Genomic DNA, 16,307 nt, shown 5'->3' with positions numbered 1-16,307 from the left:
GTCGGTCTCTTCTCCCAAGCCACAGGCGACAGAACAAGAGGAAATGGCTTCAAGTCGCGCCAGGGGAGGTTTAGATTGGACAAAATTCCTACACCGAAAGGGTTATCAAGCATTGGAACAGGCTGCCCAGGGAAGCAGTGGAAACGCCATCCCTGAAGGCATCATGGTTCAGCGATGGTTTTGTCAGTGTTAGGTTGACAGTTGGCCTCGATGATCTTAAAGGTCCCTTCCAACCCAGGCAATTCTACCGTTCTATGACCTGCCCTGTCAAAACAGGCCTGCGGCCCGCTCCCCCGCGCCAGCCCCTCCGCCTCCCACCGGCCCCGAGGCCCAGGGTGACACGGGGTCGCTTGGCCCTTCCAGCCGGGAAGCAAAGGCGGGCTGGCGTGAGGCGGCGGGCGGGAAGGGGACCCCAGCGCCGGCCGCCGGCTGAGGTAACACCGCCCCGGCTCCTCGCAGCCCCGCGGGAAGGGCCGGAACGGGACCGGCGGCTGGCTGGGGACGCCGTCGCCACGGAGGTCCCGACCCCCCACCCAGGGCAGCCGTTGGGCGCCACTACGTCCCTCACCCGTAGGGAGCGACAAAAGGAGCCACCCCTCAACCCCCGAGGCGGGCCGGCGGCGGGCGGGGCGCGGGGGCTCCTCCTCCGCGGCCTCTCCCCGCCTTCCCGCCCTGACGGCCGGGCGCGCCCCCGGCTCGGCGCCGCCCCTTCCCCGCCTCGGCCCGCCTCAGCTCCCTGGAGAGGCTGCTCCGCGCCCGGCTGCCGCCGCCGCGCTCGCACACTTAGTTGGAGCCGCCCGGTCCCCCGCGCCTTCCCGTCCTCTCCAGCCCGGGCCCTGAGCCGCACCCGGCCCTTGCCGGCGGCTCTCCACGGCGGGGGAGCCGCTCCGAGCGGCGGCTCCTGAGGTGAGCGTCCCCTGGGTGCCGGCGGGGGCGGGCGGCGAGGCGGGCAGCCGCGGGCGGGGGGCCGGGGGGCGCCGCTTCCCCCGCGGAAGCCTGGGCCGGCGGCAGGCGGGGCCGGGCGGCGCCCCTGCTCGGGGCCGGGGTCGGGGGCCCGGGGGGAGCCCTTCCCCCGCGGGCCCGTGCCCGCCGCCGCGGCCCCCGGATGCCGCGCAGCCTATTTATTCCCTTATTTCTCCGTATCCCGACCGACATCTCCCCCCCCCCCCCCCCCCCCCCCACCCATCCGGCCTCCTCCGGGCGATGTTTTATTCATGACCCCTCTGGGCTTTGTACGGGGAGAGGGCGCCTTCCTCCGCAGTTCGCCAAGTGCTGCCAGACCCCGCGGCTGCGGGGGGAGGTCGCGGCTCGGAGGCGAAATGGCAGCAGGGGTGGGCAAGGTTTTCCCATCCGGGCAGGCAACCCGGGCTTTGAACGGCATCTGTTTGCCTTGGAGGCTGCTGGCGTGGCCGCGGCTCAAAAGTGGAGTGAGGCGGGGGGGGGGGGGCGCTGAGGGGGGGTGTCTCCTGCTGCATTTCCCTCCGCTCGCAGGAGGGACGTAGCTCGCTGTAGGTCCGCTGGCTTCATGGAGAAGGAACAAGTCACTGCGAGGCTTTCTGTAGCAGGTTTTGTATGTGTGTGTGTGTATATATATATCTCTATATCTATCTTCTCTTTCAAGGGTTTAGCAGCAAGCGTATTGCAACACCAAATGCCTGTAAGCCAGGCAGCGCTTACACCATCACCGAGTTAACTGTAGATGTCAGACTGTGCTTGTACTGATGTGATGTCAGATTCGTAATAATAAGGCAGAAATGGTGAATTCGGTGCGGGCGGAGTGTGATGGAGACGGCAAAGACCCAGCTGGTGTGGACAGACTCAGTGGAGCTTCTTTCTTCCCTGGTGCGGGGCCTGCTGTGTAGGTAGTTCCCCGGCGCAGGCAGATCCTGGGGGCAGTGGGATAATTGCTGCAGATTTGTGGGTGACTACGGACTCGGATGAGCAGATATTTGTGCCTGGAGCAGAGATACTTAACTTGCTTTCTCTTACAAAGGTATTCAGATACGTGTTTGTTAGAGAGTCATTTGCTGATGTATGTCTTGTCTGTAACTTCTGCAGTGAGGCAGCCACCGCAGGTATCGGTCAAGAGGATGAATTTTGTTGCATGCTGTAGGAAGCCAGCTGTGATCAATAGGCAGTTTAGTATTAGCCCCTGATATTGCCTCTTGATTTCTCATGAGCTGGTCAGGGACTGGTGAACTAAAATTGAGAGATGCTGAAACACGTTCTTCACCGTATTCTGTTTCCCATTCGCCTGCCCTTCGCTTTCACCATGCCCTGGTTGGTCGAGTTTCAATGGAAGAATTCTGGTCCTGAGTCTGTTCTAAGAAATACATGTGTTTTGGTTTTGCTTTTCTAACTTGCTGTTTGATAATACCCATAAGGCTTCATTTTTCTGAAGATCTCCTGTGTATGGGGGCTGGAGTTATTTCCCCTTTGGTACAAGTGCACTGATACTGCTTGATGTTGTTTAACCTTATATTATCTTAAGCGTTGTATGTTTAAGACTTTGTGATGATGCAATACAATAATAATTATAAATCTTCTAATTGTCTGAAGAATCTTTAAATACTACTCTGCCTGGGGAGGTACTTCATGTGTGTTTATTTCCAAGAGGCACAGGCGTGGATGAGCAGTGTAACCGTGTTCGTTTTGGGGTGGGAGGGCAGAAGCCATTTGGCACTGGTACTTTAAGTTGTAATTTATGGGTGTGATGTCATGCAGTAGATAAGCTTTTATGAGATCTGCCATGTAAATTACAGCCTTTGTTTATATACGTGCAATTACTTGTTTTGAAAATCCACGCTGTATAGTTTGCTTAATAGCCTGTGCTGGAGCTGTGAATAAGATCTAGCAGAATGTGCTTTAATTGCGCAATATTGTTCAGCGGTGGAAAACATTTCACTTTACCTTGTGCTCACAGCCTGCACCAGGTGTGAAGTTACTACATTGCATCCTGCACGCTGCGGTGTAACTTGGATGGTGGTTGGCTGTGAAAGCAGTGCCCAGGTGCTTTTATTTTCTTCTTCCTCCATTATCTGTTTCATTTTCTTTTTTAAAAGAAGCGGGGTGCTGAAATGAGTGATTTCAACTAATCCGCACTGGAGAGAGCAGCTTGGTTATTTAAAGCGACTGTAGTTTGTTATGCAATCGGATTAACAAAGGTTGAAATGATCATTCAACTTTGGGTAAACAAATATATATATAACAACGTGGATTAGGGTGACTGTTTACATCGGAGATGTGCTGCTGTTAGTCTATTGCAAATATTGGACAAAAACACAATGAGTGGACACAGTAACATAGTAAATCCATTTTTTTAGTGAACTTCTCGGGATTATAATGTACTTACTATTGATTGTCTGTACTCCAGGAGCTTCTGTGGTGCGTTAGGTGCTGCCCGCGTGCATGGGCAAACTTACTTTCAGCTTCATTTAGTTGACAAGCGAAGGCCTTGGCAGACGTCTTTGTGCACAGCCTGGTTGTGCCTGGGGTGCTGTGCCAGGCGCCGTGCTAATTGCAGGGCAGGTGTTGGGTGTAGGAAGATGGCCAGTGCACAATTGGGAGCTTTTCGAATAAAATAATTTAAAAAAAATAAAAATATATTTTTATTTAAAAAAATAAAAAAATTATTTAAAAAAATAAAAAAAAGATAATTCCAAACACATTTGCTGAAACGGGCAGCCCCTCAACCAGTTCATTATTAGTTGGCTATTTCTTCGTGTTGTCGTGGAAGTAGCGTCGCTGCAAGAGAGATGTTTAAGGCTTGTCTCCCTGAATCTGCTCGGAGAGGAGGCAATGACGTGTGTGCCGCGCGGGAAAGGTTGCCGCGGGAGTCATCGGCGCAGGCACCGCTGGTGTATCTGAGGTGAGACCCCGCCGGGAGAGGCAGGAGCCGATGTAGAAAGGGGAAAGAGGAAGCCTGGGGGATGCGGGGAAGTGCAGGGAGGAGAGAGAGGTGTTTATCGTCGTTCCACTGTTATTATGGTATGCAATGGCGTCAACTGTTTGGGGGAAAGGAGGAATAACTGACTCCTGGCAATCAGTTTTCCAGGGGCTTTCATGTTGGTGTGGAGTCTGAGCCCTTCCAACCTTCCTCTTGTTCAGGGAAAGGTAAGGTGCCCTCGAGGATGCTGCTCCTCCATCCTTTAGCAGAAGATGATGGAACAGGAGTATATTCTGGATAGACATTCAAAAATACTCCAGAAAGGATTTTTATTAATAGTACTTATTTCCTTGCTGACTATGTTTAGTTCTATATAAGCAGGCTAAGGGCTTTCACAGGCACTTACTGGCTGCTGTATGCTACTGGCTGATGTTTGTGCTGTATAGCATATTTGTGAGTAAATGTACACAAGTACATTTTGGGTATACTGTAATCTAAAGAGGTACTTTTGGAAATAGGTATTATTGTTAAGGCCATATTGTAGGATGTTCAGAGAGGAGGTGGTGTAGAATGTGATATGCAATCAGTAATTTTAAGACTATTTCTTTTGCTGTGACTAGTCTATTCAGCTCCAGTTTATTAATAGAGTGGTATCTTGTCGTCTTCAGTTTTGTGAACTGAGTAAGAGTGGTTATTCTTGGTCAGACTAGAGAGCTGTCTAGCTCAGTATTTTCTTTTTTTCTGATGGGGCTGCTTACAGGTGCATAGGAAAACTCTAACTACAGAGTTATCCTCCTCCTGGTAAAACCTTCCAGCAGTCATGGCTCTAGGGAATCTTTGGGCTGGCAGTTCCATTGAGGTTGTTGTGTTTAATAATTGCTGATGGATTGTCTTTTCTGAAAAATGTTTAATTTGTTTTGAAAAACTTTATGGCATTAGTGTTCATAACATCCTGTGTCAGTGAACCTCTGGTATAATTGTGGACTCTGGAAAGGATTTTATTTTATTTGTTCTACGGCTTGCCATTTGAAGTGTCTCATCTGTGGTTTTTATCTGAATTCTGGAAGAATATCTTAATTTTCAGATATTTACACAGAAAAGTAATATGTATGGGGATGCTAACAGGTCTTAGAACATACATAAAGATAACTGCTATGTGTTTGCAGTGTTCCCAGCCCCATTTACAGTCACCTTTCATAGATACATACCGTTATGGCTGTCGCATTTAGGTGACTGCATGCAAAAAAATCTTCAAATGCAAGAAGTGATGCGATTTCTGTAGCTATACATCTTCTCCATAGACTGCAGTGAGCCTTGATTCAGAACGACTCAGACTACAAAGGAGTTGGAGTATGCCAAAGAGTGACTTCAGCAGTGGTGTTTGAAGTTCTTGCCAAAGTAAATCTTTGCAAGGTATCTGGTGCAACACTTTTGAGGATGTGGAAGGATGCGGATAACAGACTTGAAAAATTGTATAAAGAGCTTGAAGTTAAGAAATACAGATTCCAATAAGTGCAGCATCATGCAGTAAAAACAATGGCTTGGTCCCTGAATTGTTCTTCAGGTTAGCTTTCCATCCTGGACCATTTCAGGAATAGGTGGATGTTAAAAAGTCCACTTTTCCTTTGTGTGTCAGGGAAGCAAGATCTTTTGACTGTGAATTGACCTACAGTGTTTGCTTTTGTACTGGTGGTCCAGGAGTCTGTGTGGGCAACAATGGTACCCCATCTGGGTTACAGAGTTTGTTGTACTAGACTTTGGTACTGATGGTAACAGCAGTTGTGTTTGGTGTATTAAAAGCAGCTCTCCAGCAGCTGGTAATTTATTTATTGTTACGGCAGCTTCTGAAATCTTATTGTTAAAAAATGGGTGAAATTTTCACATTTTTGAAGCAAACAGAAAATCTTCATCTTGTCATTTCTACTGTTATTCCACCCTCAGGCCTGTGAAACTTATGATTAAAGTGGGTGGAATTTCAGCTTACTGGTTTATGGGTGGGATAATAGTAGAGAGTGACCAGACAAATGTTTTCTGTTTGTTTTAGAAATAGAGACACTTACATAACGATGCTATACACAACAACCATACATGCATATGGATAAGATCTCTGCAACGAGTATTAATCCAGCAGCATCCCTTGCCTGCGTGTCTGCTGTCGCTTGCTTCAAAGGAAGATAATTCTGAAGTGAAGAGATGCCAACGCCAAGTGGTTTAACTGGAGTGTTGGTCCAGTCCTGAACAGCCTTTAGGCAGGGCTCTGGATTAGCAGTTTGGAGAAATAGATTTTTAAATCATTATGAGCTCTTAATTTGTTATCTAAATCAAAGAAAACCATTCTTTCTCTTTTGTGGAACACTGTCTGTCTAAGTTGGTTGCAGATTCAGTATGTGACATGTGCTTAGTAAAACTGAGGCTCCATTTTTGAGAGTGGAGTGCTATTGCTAATAAAAAACCCCAAAACCACGGAATGTATCTGAAAGCATCAGGGTCTTTCCTCTAACTATGGAAGTGCCCTCAGTTTGTTTTTTCTTCTGTTTCTGTATCTCTAACAGAAAGTAATGGACTTGATCCATCAAGTTTGGAAAAAAGGTAAAAAGCAAGTTCATCTGAAATATGTATTTAATAGGAAAAATTTTCCAGGGTCTATATATACAGGTGGGCATTTTCCCAAAAGTGTGCGTTAGGTGTTGAGGCTGTAACTATGTTGTTGCTAACCAAAATTCTAGCCCTGAATGTGTATCTATAAATACCATAGCCTCGTCCCTTTGACTCTGAAATGATATGTAGCTGGAATCGTTTCATACATCAGAACATAAAAGGCGTTTGGTGAACTTGTGCTTTTATAATAAACAAGGAAAAGTTTATCCAGGTTGCCTAATAGAAGAGTTTATCCACACAAAGACCTCTCTTTATTCACTGACGGGGAGGGACTTAGCTTTTTGACTTTCTCCTTAGGATTTTTATCTCACCTCATCCCAAGTTTTTATTAATAAGAGCAAAACAACTTTAATGTGATTATGCATGTTTGACAGACTCTGCGGTTTAGACTCATGGCTAATTAGATTTGTGGAGCCTGTGCAATTTAGGATATTGAGCAGGGAGATTGTTTCAGCAGGAAGACACAGAGGAAGGAACACATTGCTCTCCCTGCCTTTCTTATGGTGGCAGTAGCGTTGTCTGTGAACTTTGCAGGTTTCTAGAGGATGTGTTGATGTTGGTGTGCCATTTCTAGGAAAGTGGGCTTCTTGAAGTTCACCTTTCTTTTGGAGAATTCCTTTTAAATTGCTATTCGATAAAGTTCTGAATACAGGATGTTTGCACATCTCCACTAGAAAACAGTCTGAGGGGAGAATCATCTGGTAAACAACACAAATACTGTCTTTTTAAGGGCTGGTAACAGTCTGTAAGCTCGTTTCAGCTTTATCTTTAAGGGATGACTAAGATGTTTCTCTCTTCTGGCAATACCCAGTTTGGATCCTTCTCCTTAATTTTTTCGACAGGCCTGCTCATCTCAGCTGCATCTTAAAGGGAATGCAGCTGATGTGCAATAAATGTACCGACAAAATGTGCATGAGCTTGGTCGTTTGTTGCAGATGGATTTACACAGCACACCATCACTACGAAGCTGCCTTCAGCATCATCTGCAGTAGGATGTTTAAAGATGTGGTTTGGGCTGCTGATCGTGGTCAGCCATGTGATGCTGAAGGACAGGGTACTGTTCCTTTTCTTCCAGGGCAGTTGTGCCTGTTACGTACGTGCAGTAGCTGCGGTCTGGTGGATGCCCAGAGGCTCAGCTTTCTCTTCTGAGCCTTTATTTTTGCAGGAATCTGAAATAGCAGAACCAAACCTGCTGAATAAGCCAGACCGAATCCAGGGGAGCAGATCTGGATGCTCTCCCCTTCACCTGCCACAGAAGTGCATGGAGGAGAAACTCGTATGAGTATTTTAGGGATTTGTTTTATTAGCGGCTGAGAGAAAAAGCAACCAGGGTTCTCTGTTTTATGCTATATTTACCACTCAAAGTTCTTACAGATATAGTTGTTTTATTTCTTATGACTTGATTTTAAATTACTAGCTAGTTTTCAGGAGTGGGAACCTGTCATTTAAGTGTCTGGCCAGTACTACTGAAATGAAAATCAAAACCTCCCATTGAACAAGCTTCTGAGATAATTTCTGTTGTTTTTCCTCTCTTTAAAAAAAAAAAATAAATACAAGGAAGCTGTATCCATTCTGCTTTGGTCATGTCAGATAAGGTATATCTTTGAAATTAAAAAGTCCTGGTGCCTGTGGGAGGAGGAAAGCGCTTCTTTCTTTTGTCTCAAACATTGCAGCGGAGGATACTAATTAACCACCAAACAAATTGGGTTTGGGGGAGTTTGCTTTTGCTATCGCAGTGAAAATGTTTTGTTTGGAAGAGCTGTGCGAATTATACCTGCAGGCGTTTGTATAGAGATAAATCGGCCTCTGGCTGCCCAAAATCTTCCTGTTTCAGTCCACAAAAATATGCTGGGAAAGCTTTTGAAATGGCAACAGTCAGTCTGCATGTTCTGGAGCAGATTGTGTACCGGAGTCCGCGGCACAGCCCTGAGCAAAGACGTCAGCAATGAGGAGTGACTGTCATCCCCAACACAAACAGACAGGCTCCATCAGTGTGACAGACCGGCCAAGAGTGACGAAACACTAATGGGCAGATCATGATGATTGTCAGCTCAGAATATAGGGTTTGTTTGTTGTTCTTCCCCAACAACAGGAGCTGACTCTGAGGTGGATTTTCCTACAACAAGCATTCTGCATCTTCGACATTTTGGCAAGATTGAGACAATTTCCTAAAAAAATAAATGAAAAAAAAAAAAGGCAATAAGAGGCCTCAGGCTTAGGAACAGCATTTAGGAGAATAATAAATGCTCAGCCTTGTGAAGGTATGTTTCGTCGTACATTTATTTGGGAATTTTAACAAACGTAATGGAAAATTATGCACTTGACTCTTCACTGAGTTGCAATGGGATTCAGGGGACCTGATTTTCCCTAAGACTACAAAAATCCCAGGCTTTGTGATGTAATTTTTGCTTGCCTTTACGCTTCTGTGCTAGTCTCTGGGCCTTTTTTTCATCTGCAGCAAATGCTTGGGTGCTGCAACAGAAATAGTTTAAAAGCCAACGATTTGAGAGGAAAAAAAGCTGGAGCTTCTTAGATGCGCGGGGACTGGATGAAGTAGGATTAATCTGGCATTAGGGCAGAAATTTGTGAGAGAAGCCCAGTCAAGTGACTGCCTGGAGAGAGGGGAGGTTCGTGAAGTCAAAGTCCCTTTTTTCAGCCAAAGGGGGATCAGGGTGACATCTTTGTGACAGGTTTTTTTGCCCGGCCTCTCCCACAGACTGTGGGGTAGCTGTCATGTACTTCCCCCGCAATTGCTTGGTGTTCTGTGAGCTTATGCCTTAAAAAAAGGCTCTCAAAGTGAACAGCTTTCCAGAAGGTAGTTAGAAATTTAATAACTACAATTTAATGAGGTGAGTTACCTGTAACACAAATAACAGTGCTGACGACTGCTTTTCAATTATTAATTTTTGCGTACAGCGAGTTGTTGGCCATTAACATGGGCTGTCTATGCAAAGTGGTTCCATAAAATGCAAATTATTAGCTTCTATGTGGGTCAGAAAACATTGCATACTCAGTGTAACTCTTCTAGTTAAATAGACTCCTTTGTTAAGCAAATAATTTAAGCAGTGGTTACTCCTAGCAGTGTCAAAAACATACACAAATTGTTGCTGAGTGTAAATAAAGCGTTTCAGCTTTGAGTGATGACTGCAGGATTTGGCTTAAAAGCTATTTTTGGGCCACGGGCACAACCCAAAGCTGGGGGATGTATGTACGTGGCTCCACTCCTGGAATGGCGTCAGGATGGAGGATGACTCAGTCACCCCTGCAACTTCCTTGTTGCTCCAGAAAGGTAGTGATTTATTGCAGGTCTGTGTCAGCAGTAAATAGCCATCCACCCGGCGCTGATTCAGCCGCTCCGAAGGTGGTAGTTAAGGATGTGCACCCCGTTTTTTGCCTACGCGGTCCCTCCCAGCTCCCTTCCCACCCGTCAGCTGTGGAGGGTGTAAACAGACACGTAGCCTTTCCTCCCCCGTACTTCTGGCTGCTGGCCGTGTGGCCTGTGTGAGCCTGGGAGCGGGGAGATCCTGTTCTTGCAGATAGACGCACGCTGCACGCCAGCATCAAGATTTGGATGGCGTTCCTCTTGAGTCAGGGAAGATTGGCTGCGGGAAGCCTGCGGGGTTCGGTCTTCTGAGGGCGCTGAGGTTGAAGCAATAGTAAATGTGGCAGAATCAGCACATAACGCTGTTGCTGCTGGGTGAAAAATTGGTCCAAACCCTTCCAAGGCCCTGCCCTGGCAGAACAGGTTGGGCAGCAGCACGGTACCAGAGGAGACTACAGAGAAGAAGGTCCAAGAATGTTCATTAAGCATGACAGGTCGAGGACTCTTTGTTTTTCTAGGGTTTATTGTTGGCTTTTGCAGTACATGAGGAGTACTCCTGTTATGACTGATGAGAATAAGGCAAGTAGTTGTTTTACTGCTGCCTTTCCCTTCTGCCTGGCCTCCAAAAGAAAGCCCAAGATACAAAAAACCTACAGTCTAAACACCTGATTTTGAAATAAAGCACTCTTTCAGATATAGGAATAGTCCTACTGATGTCAAAGGTTTGTGATGGAGAATCCTAATGGCGATATCTCCTCCCTTCTCTTCCACCCTACTCTCCCAAGAGCTACTGCTATCCTAGGAAAGCACATAACCCACTTGCTGTTTCTTGCCATCACAGCCCTTACCTCTGTAGTGGAGGCTAAATACTAGGATAATTGTTGTGTTCCTATTTTTTTTTTTTTTTTGCCTTAAACCAAATGCAGAAGAAACAACTCTCTTTTCTGGGGCATTTTTGCATTGGCATATGCTTTGAAAAGGCACTGAACAGGCTGCTGTTGGTCATAATCAGTGTTAGCCACTTTCCGAGACATGGTCTCTTGCGAGCAGGAGGTAGGTTTTAATGCAGTGCTTGTGAGAGGCAGAGGCGGGACGAAAGGTCCCGGGTGAATTTACCGTGCCAAGGAAACTAGCCCCAAAAAAATCTGCTGTGGTTTTCTGAGCGTGTGAGATCAGCTCCCCTTTTTGTGACTGAATATTCTGAGGAATAAAAGCCACAAGTAAGACTGGAGGTGGCCCCAAAGACTATTTGGTTTTGCTTTGATGGTTGCTACCCGGTGAATCACATTGTCCTGTTTGCTGATGAGGTCTCTTAATGAGTAAATAGGTGACCTCTGTGCTTTTTCAGATGTTCAATTTCCCATTCCTGTCTTCCCTACTTATAATTAGCAATTCTTTATCTGCTGCCAGCTCCTGTGATGTCTCATGAACATGACTGAATTGTGTTTTGTATTGAAAAGGTTTTATTCCTTTGAAAATACTGTGTGTGGCTGAAAATACTGTACACGGAGTGTGTGTGTGTGGAAGTACCATGTGAGCCCCGCAGTCTGCTGCTTCTGCGCCAAGAAAGTCAAACTCCATGAGTTAGACTCAGTATCCAAAAGGTCTCTCCCAAGTGCAAACTGAGGTGAGCTGAGGTGCCGTCTCTGGGAATGCTGATCTGGTCTCAGCATCAAGGGAAAAAAAAACCTCAGTGAGATGCAGAGACCTTTCTGTATCATCAGACTGCGTGTCTGGTTTTGTATCTATTTGAATGTCAAAGAAGAGATGGAAAACAGAAGACAGGAGTGACTTTCACCCTTAAGGTAACATATGCTTCTTGGTGGTATGGATTGCAAGTTAGCTTACCAGTCCTAGCTCATTGTTTCTACCTGGTCATTAGCCAGCGTGTCTAGTAGGTTCGAGCATTTGGTTAGTCACCAGAGGCACTCTAGGACAAACTGATGGAAATTACAGTGGTCTGAAGTGCTCTGTTTGTTGTACTTAACTGGAAATTTAGGAGTGTACCCTTGGTGCTGTGTGCAGCTGCCTTTAGCAATTCCCCTGTTTTTATCCTGTTTGCTGCTTTGTTAATAGTTCTATACCAGAAAGACTTGGATGAAATGAGTGCCCGCAAGGAAAGTTTTAGGGAATATTGGGAAAAAGTATAAAGGAGAACAAGCATGCACCAGAAAATCAGCTTCAAAGCATGCAGTAAGGAGGAAAAAATGTATATGCTTCCAGATATTGCTGGAATAGGCGAGAAATGGCATGGTGTAATGAATGGTGCACCAGGGTGGGAGCTGGGAGACTACAGCTCTTTTCCCCAAGAGGCTGTGGAGCTGCTGTGACTGAGGCTGCCTATTTAGACTCTTTGCAGCTGCGACGGTATCTTTGTGGCATGCAGTGTGGTAGAACTCTTGTCCTGATCTTGTTCTGTGCCTTGTTATCAGAAAAATAAAAACAGATCCCTTTGTTCAGCTTTGAAACATTTTTTGGTTTGTGGGTTTTTTTTTTTCATAGAGTGAAATCTGGATTATTTTTCTAAATCCCTTGATCAACTACCTCAGCATCTTAATTCTGTTCTCATAACAGATTTGCTTTTCAAATACTCTTTTTTTTAAGTTCATAGTTAGGAAGAAGAGTATTTCCTTTTGCTCTCTATGAGAAGTACTATTGCTCCCAGTTCAGTCCTGGGGCTGGGGTGTCCATTGCTACTTCCTGATGGCTTTTGGAGCTATTCTCTCCCAGCTTCTGCAGGGTGAAGACAGTGCTGATTGATTGCAGGTTTCTATTGCTATTAACTATAAACAAGCAATTCTGACTCATTGGTCATGGAAGACAGAAGCACAATCAAATATTGTGGCTGTGTTAATTTGTTTACATATAGGGAAATTATGTAAATATCAGTGCAGATTAGTTTTAGCCCTCGTGTGCTTGCATTCAATACCCTGGGGCCAAAGCTGGGTATTGCTGAAGTCACGGAGAATTTTGCTGTTGAGCTTAGTAAGCCTAGGATTTGACTTCTGAATGTTTAGAGGCACAATGGTTTTTAATACTGTTAAATGCCATGGAAGAAGGATTCTTTTGGCTTTACATTACCATTAAAGCCATGATCACAGATGTGTGAAAGGACAAAGTAAGCTGAAAACGTGTCTTTTTGGCTTTCTGAGTGCCCTCTTCAGAAGCTGTACAGCTCCCCTGCACATCTGGCTTTTGGTTGTCCCCCAGCCTCAACTCTTCGCCACTTCCCGTCCCTTCCTACAGCCCCAACCTACCTCATACAGGCTGGAGCCTACAGGCACCCTTGGGTTTAGCATGGACTAGAAATTAATATTGAAAAAGAAATTCAGAGTAATGGTTGGCCACCATGATGCCTGGCAAGGAGGTATTGCATGGGTTCTCTCTTAGCACTGCTGTGCAGGTTAGGCTGGCTAGCTCTTCTAATTTTGGGGTAGGAGCAGAGCCTGGGTGGGTTGTTTCTGGGTCATTACCATCAAGAGCTGATATCAATAAGCAGAGAAGTGGAGACCAGGAATAGTATGTCTGTTATTAAACAAGGAGGTGGCTGGAGATGAAATGTGAAGAGCCAAACAGCTGGCAGCACGAGGCTGGAAATGTGAGCAGGAGAAAATGAGACATGGACTAACAAAACCAAAAGGCACTTGCTGTTGAAAAGGAAACGGTGTAAGGGCAGACTATATCAAGGTGTGTGGTCAAGGGGGCAGAAATGATCAAATGCTTCCTTCTCCTGTTCTTCATATGGTGTGTGTTATGAATAAAAGCTTTCTGAGTGAGGGGGTCAGAGCCAGAGCCGCTTTCCATAGGCTATGGTGCAGGATGCTGGCCTTCGTATTGCTTTTCCTTTTAGAAGCAGCAATGCAAGAAATGAGCCTGTCAAAGCAAGGAGGACAGAGCTTGCTCTCTGGCAGTGGGCTGTCACTAGGGGTGGTGGTACCACATCCTCAATCTGGGTCTTGAGCTGGTCGATGCCAGTGACACCCCAGGTTCTTGTGGGAGGCACTGAGTAGTTCCTGCCTCTTTGTGCACCCTTCTCTTTCAGTAGGTGAATTACAGTTGGGCTGGATTCAGCCAGGAGATTCACTGGTTGAATCCTGCTGAGCAATATCACTACATTTGGGCAAGGGAAAAGAGGAAGGAAAAAATTTGATCTGCAGTTAGGGTTTTTCTACAACTCTGAAACATTAGAGGTTAGTCAAAAAGGTTGTAAATATTACAGTTGTGAACTGCAGTGATTTTACTTAATGCACTTCACTGATTCTTCTTGTCATCTTTTCCAGGTGGAAATGTTAATATTCCATTTAGGAGCAGTATTTCTTCTAGTCTCTGTGTGCACCCATTGTTTGTTGCCCAAACCTTCTCTCTTTCTACCACAAACCACTTAGATAACTGGTGTTATGGCAAAATAATCACCACTTGTGTTATTTCCCTGATTCTCTGCAATGCTGATTTCTAATCCCATGTTTGAAGTTGCAAAACAGACAAATAGACAAGTGTGCAAAAGGCAAAGCAACAGCAACAAGAAAAAAAAAAAAGTATTTGATTAAAATCCATTTCACCGTGGTACCTTAACTATAGCTAATCTGGAGTGTGTCTCTGGGGGAGAACTAAGGGTAAGGATGAAGTTTTATGAATGAGCCTTCACTTGTTGAACCTGGGATGGTGCTTGATGGAAGAAATCACAGGCTTATCATAGCACTGACGTGCTTTTGAGGAAGAGAGCGCAGTGGCTGGCCCTGCAAACACTGGCTGTGGGAATACATTGAGTCTCATGATTTCAGTAGCTTTTCCTGGTTAATGGTCCTGCTAACATGCCTGCTTTGTGGGATCCAGGCTTGTTTGTATTTGTTTTATGTCCGCCCCCCTTACTGTCTTGTGTTGTGCAGCAGACCTGCAAAACCCAAACCAGCGTGAATTTCCTCGGAGTTTCATGTTGCCACTTGTGTTGGCACACAGTATGTTTGACGGGAGAAGTATTGGCAGGACACCAAAGAACAGGAGCTATCTTGTAGGCCAGCAGATGTAATGGAGGTAAGGCACTGTGCCTGCTGCAGTAGGGCCTCGTATCCAAGACCAAGTGCTTTAGTGCTGATTTTGACTGGGGAAATTTGTGTGTGTGTGTGTGTAGTATCTGCAAAGTCCTAGGCAGCATAAAGTTGCATTATGGGTGTTTTTTTTATTGATTTAACGTTTTTAGAGTTTCTGAATATATAAAATGCTAAAAGCTTAAACTTGAAAAAAATACCACCTTTAAGGAAGTTCCTTGGTTCAACTTTACTTGTAAGTCAAAATGATTTTATTATGGAGCTGTCTTTCACCAGCACTAACACCATTTTCTGTTTTGGTTTGCTTTTCTTATATTTCCCCCTTGTCACGTTACTAATTGTGTTATGTTGACGCAAGGAAGCTCCAGATGCGATCAGGTGTCGTTCTGGGAAGCACAGTCGTGACTCTGGGCAAGGAGGTTGGCTTCCCAAAGCTCACAAGGTAGAGAGGAACAACCAAGGGTGAGTGGGGAATGTGGAAACGGGCAGGACAGCTTGATAGGCAATCCTGTGCCATGATGATCAATCCAGGGTGACTTGCTGTGTTGCAGTTAGTACAACTTTAATTACACCTTAAATTGAAAAGAAGAAAGTTGTCTCTGTACTTGGGTTGAAGTACAAGAGATCATTACATGGTGGTTTCACTGTTTACTTGATCTGTATTCCTACACCCTTTCTCAGGTACTGCTTTTGGTTTCTGGTGGGTGCGGGATGAAATGGACCTTTAGTCCAACCTGATGTAGTTGTTGAGAATTAATTCTGCATCATCAGCTCATCTTTGAAGTCTTGTGTGGGCATGTGGGGTCTGTGTAGAAGGGCTTAGGGGATTGGGAGGTTCCACTGCAGGCTTCCTGGAGGAATTGCCTCTCTGTTCCTTTCTGTACATCCCTTGCTGAGCTTACTAGATAACAGTTCTGAAAACCAGAGGAATATAATGAAAATTTGCTGTCAAAAAAAAAAAAAGCCTGTTTCTGCCAGGCATAGAAGAGTAGAGGGCTGGAAAGGTGGAGCCTTCTTTTCCATGTGCTGTGCTACTTGTCCCTTGGTTTCCAATATGTGAAATGGTATAAAAATGTAAACCAGCTCTATGCAGCACACAAACTGAGTGCTCAGTGAAATTGCAAAGTATTTCCCCATTCATAAAAAGGAGCAACTATTCTGTTGGGTTGCAAGGTGGGGGTTGCCTGTCTTTCATTTCTTTTACAGTGTTTTCTCGTCTTCCTCTCAGATGAGTGCTAAAAGAAGTGCTAGTATTTTTGCAGTCTCCAAGGAATGATGGATTATCATCTGCTAAGGGACTGACTGTCTAATTGAAATAGGGAATTTTGAGCACTATGTGAGTGCACTTGCTCCTAGCATGGTATTGCTCAGTGACTGTGGTGTACAAAATGCTTGC

At 45.5% G+C, this 16,307-nt stretch overlaps 1 protein-coding gene across 1 annotated transcript in view; it reads left to right on the top strand.

Annotated features, from left to right (window-relative positions):
* Nucleotides 1-715: 715 nt before the first annotated feature.
* The window catches only part of C8H1orf21 (chromosome 8 C1orf21 homolog), a 131,013-nt gene continuing 115,421 nt past the window's right edge, over nt 716-16,307 (top strand). Inside the window, exon 1 of the mRNA XM_074152303.1 lies at nt 716-906. The gene's annotated coding sequence lies outside the window, so the exon portion shown is untranslated. The remainder of the gene's footprint in view (nt 907-16,307) is intronic.

This window comes from Numenius arquata, chromosome 8 (genome assembly GCF_964106895.1).
Source record: "Numenius arquata chromosome 8, bNumArq3.hap1.1, whole genome shotgun sequence".
NCBI classification, from domain to species: Eukaryota; Metazoa; Chordata; class Aves; order Charadriiformes; family Scolopacidae; genus Numenius; species Numenius arquata.
Note: the sequence above shows the minus strand (reverse complement) of the source record. Positions and strands in the feature narration are given on the sequence as shown.